Source organism: Eufriesea mexicana, unplaced genomic scaffold, assembly GCF_001483705.2.
Source record: "Eufriesea mexicana isolate 0111107269 unplaced genomic scaffold, ASM148370v2 scaffold4157, whole genome shotgun sequence".
In the NCBI taxonomy this organism is placed as follows: domain Eukaryota; kingdom Metazoa; phylum Arthropoda; class Insecta; order Hymenoptera; family Apidae; genus Eufriesea; species Eufriesea mexicana.
This window is the reverse complement of record NW_016912141.1, coordinates 30,022-34,499: the sequence shown is the minus strand read 5'-3', so window position 1 is coordinate 34,499 and position 4,478 is coordinate 30,022.

The window sequence follows — 4,478 nt, the reverse complement described above, 5'->3', positions numbered from 1 at the left end:
CTTTAGAGATATCACTCCCATAGTGGGATTTTTAAGTTAATATAAAAAAGAGGTTGGAAGTGGTAATATGGACTGAATTCTTAAGAGACTTTTATTAAATATTAAATTTACATTCAATTGCATTAGAAAATTATAATTTCTTAAAAAAAGATTCATACAATTATTCATTTTATATTTCGTCCTCATTTTCAAATTTTTTAACATTTCTTCATATCTTTTGGTTCAAGTAATTTTTAAATTTACATCTAATTACTATAAATATGAAGAAAAATACAAAATCTGTCAAAAAATTTACTACTTGCCATATTTTCTTACCTTGTTAGCTATATGTTATATTATATTATGATATATTGTTAGCTCTATATTACCACTCACAGAGTTTTTGACTTAATTTCCGTCTTTTACAAATGCGACTTTTATATTTTTAATACGTGTTTCCCTCGAGAACGAAAGACTGATCCATATTCCCACCTTCTTCTCTATACATACATATATATATATATATATATACGACGTATTTCGAGGATCGTGAAACAAATAATAAAAAGCTTTCTGTTTTAAACGTCGCCATAGTCCATGGTGTACGTACACGAGGGATGCTCGAGGAAGTGTTGGGGCTAACGCGTAAGGACGAAAGTATCAATTACGAACGATCCTATCTAGCGATTAATGAACTTATTGTTGTATAGAAGAAAAAAAAATATATATATATACATATACGATATTTATCGATTATGTTATGCGTGTAAATTGTTTATTAAATTATAGATTTTATTAACACAACAATGGAAGAGAGCGTGCATGTACGTGTTACGGTATGCGTGATAACGGTATGAGAGGTAGAGCGATAGTCCGCGTTGTTTTGTTTGAATATGATGAAGCGACTCGAAGTAATGTCGGTGTTATTAACCGTAAGTCAACGCGTTATTGCGAAACGCGGAGGTGTCAAGTTCTAAGCGATCGCGCGCGAGAAGCTCGGAGGACACTGTCGAAATGTAGTAAATGATACGTAGCCATGCGCGAGTCGATGCTTAAATACGTATACACAGGGTGTGAATGCAGTATTGCCAAAAGAAAAAAACAGAAAAAAAATCGAGTTTAACCCGCTGTTTAACCCTTTGATGTCCGATACGACCTTCGGTTCAGCCGCCATTGCTTCTCCAAATGTTTTATTTCCGACCTTTATGTTCAACGTCTCTGCGATATCGTTTCTCTTTCTACGTCTTAAATCTGGCATTTTTCTCTTCGAGACTCCTTTGGCGTTTCTGTGATACTTTGACGGATAACCTCACTGTATATTTACCTCTGTGTACCGAGCTTCGTCGTAAAATCTTATCCGAAATAAACTTTTATGCAAGAAACGAAATATCAGTATGGAACCTCGAAGATAGGGCCGCAAAGGGTTAACTATACTAGCGCATCGCACGAATACCGTGGATATTTGAAGCCGTTTTTATCGAGCTCTCTATCGCCTCTATAGAAATTCTCCGGAGGCTTCTCTTCCAGCTTCCTATCGTCGTCGGTGAGATCTCTTCTCATGGGTAACGTTGCACCCAGTGAACATAGCTCTCCCCTGGACGCGACGAGTAAAAGTGTAATTGTCGGCGAAATATTTCTATATTTTCGTATCATCCTGCTCGATGTTATCCTGCTTTTCAACGAGTGAGATCGGTTCAGACTGGTGTCGGCTCTCATCGACTGAAGTACGTTTCGTTGTTGACACTGTAAAGATTAATATTCGTTGTTATATTCTATTAGCGAAATTTGGAACGATGCTTTTGGCTCTTTGATAATTTCTTGATCTGTTAACTGGGAAGTTAAGATAAGTTACGATAATTGACTTTGCCAGTGATATTTGTCTTCTAAAGGTTCGTCGCGTTTATATTAGGCTTATATTACTTCGTACTACCGTTTATTTCGATTAAAATCGACCTGGTTGAAATGAATTCTGTCTTAGAAATTGTTAAATATGCGACTGTAAAAAGTTCTAATTAATAAGCTAGCTAGTTAACAGATTAAGAAAATATGCAAAAGCATTCGTTAGAAAATTATTAAATTATAGTATATCGTTTAATAATGTTTCATATCCTTTGCCTTAATCAAGAGTGACACCAGTCTAGACGGTAATTCACTCGGTTGGTTCGTAGAACGCAGAAATTATACGCGTGTTTAAACGTCCTTTCAATGAACCTAAGCTAGATTGTTAATTATTGCCGCAATTCGATCATCTTTGTTGCTACTAAATTATCTAAATTCCAGTTGGAATTTCTTCGAAGAGACCGACTAGTCAAAACTCTATTCCTCATCGGGGATAGGACCCCTTTCGAAACGTTTCTCGAATAGCGTGTCGTCCGGAAAACGCGAAGATCGCAGAATTCGACGAACGAATTCGCAAAGAAGCAATAATGAAACGTGATACTGGCAAGAAGAGGATCTATAAGTTAGATTAATTTAAGATCGTTAGATACTCGGTTCGCAAAGGTAATTGCCATTGATTTTGTTGGCGTGCACTTCTAGAACGACGAACTCGTCAACGACGCGGCGACGGTATGGCATGTACTATTCGTGGATGAACGAAAGGAAGAGAGAGAATGTGAAAATGATGCTTAGATACGGTCGAGAGATCTTTGTTAGGCCGTTGATCGAACACGAGATGAAAAACGTCCGATTGTTAAAGGCTTATAAGGTATATATACATATATACTTTGTAAAATGCTCAGCGTAAGCCGACGACTCGCCAGTTTTTTCTATATACGACGTTCCTCGAACACCGTGTAGTCCTCAAGCTCCATGCGAGTAAGAATAGAAAAGATAAAGTTTAAAAAATGTAAGAAAAATGTAAAATTTCTCGACTTCTTCGTTATCTTTTCTTAAGCGGTTCCGGCGGGACGGAACAATCATTTTCGCACTGTTAATTAAACGTTTGGGACTCTAGAAAGGATTCCACGGTGGTTAAAGGTTCGAGAAACGCCGATAAGTTTGTTCTTTGTTCGCGACTCGACTTTTGCGTCGTTCTCTAAGCGACTCGTAGAAAGTTCCGTCTAGGATTTTCGTATCAGATTTACTTGTCCTTGTTAATTCCACGGAGCCCAACTCGAGACGTGCTTGCTAACGAGTGGGCTCGTTAGTCTCGTTATCGTCGCAATCCGCGTTTAACGCGCTTCGTTGCGACCGCCACGGAACTTCGTTGTCGTTATAGTTCAATTATCGCTCCAATTGCCAACGGGAAATATCCTCTTATCGCTTCTCAACGCAACGCGCGGCCATCGGACTGACCGCCATCTTGGTGCACCATGGCCGCCGCGGACACGCTGGTTTTCTACTCGCTTCGCGACTTTACTCGACTGATTATTCGAATTCCGATCGATATCGCGTACTTTTTCTATCGTTCCAGCTTCGTTCCAACGGATCATCTCTTTTTAACATACGCTTCAAACGTTTCCAGTGTTTCCGACGTAGAACTTTGTTAGATAAATCGAAGAAAGTTACGATTAATTAGATTTCTTTATCGATCGATTACAAAACCGAGACTCGATTACAGTTTCCGAGCGAAACGAAAGTTAGAAGATTCTTGACGCGACGTCGCTTTCGACAATGTCGGAGTACAGGCTCTCAGGGAAGCACAATTATCGCGTTTTAATCAGGAGAAACTCCGAGGTCTGAACCAAACCGGACACGATTCAACGCATATCAAAATGAAACTCTGTAACCGGTTGTTCGTTTCATACGAGAAAAGAGGAAATCGACGAAAGGATGAACTCGAGATATCAGAAGGATCACAGTACTTTTCACGGTTTATCGGTACAGTGTTGGTTTTCTATTTTCTCTATACGAAATAGGTTCGCGTCACGTCGTACAAGCACCTACGCAGATACGGATGGGACATGTGTGCGTGCACACACGCACGTTTTTAACACGTTAAGCGCTACGTGACATCCCTAGGGACCGGCGCTAGACTTTCCGTTCAGGCCCCGCCGGTCCGTACGGCCCGGAAGGGCCCGCATGACGGCTAACTGCGGCATGAACGGAACGACACGTAAAACCGGTGTAGCGTTTAACATATTAACGTGTTAACGCATTGCCCGTCTGCGTATGTCGATGAGACACGTACGGGAACCAAAGGAACGATTGCTCGTGCAGAAAAATACTCCAAGAAACAAACGAGACCTCTCTTGAACCATTTAGAAATTGATGAGAAAACGGGAAAAAACAAAATGAAAGTAAAAAGGAGACGAACAAACCCTGTGCAAATCCTCGAGTAATATCGAAGTATCGTTTCATATCTTAATCGCACAAGAGCTTGATGAATCCAAATACAGCACGATTTCTGCCGATGAAAGAAATGTCACGGGTGTAAATTATTCGCTTTCTTTTCTTCCTTATTCTTTACTTTCTCCCACGTTCGTTTTGTATCGTTCACGCGATATATCGTCGGATCGATTCGATCGAACGGAACGATCGCTGTTTAAACACGACGC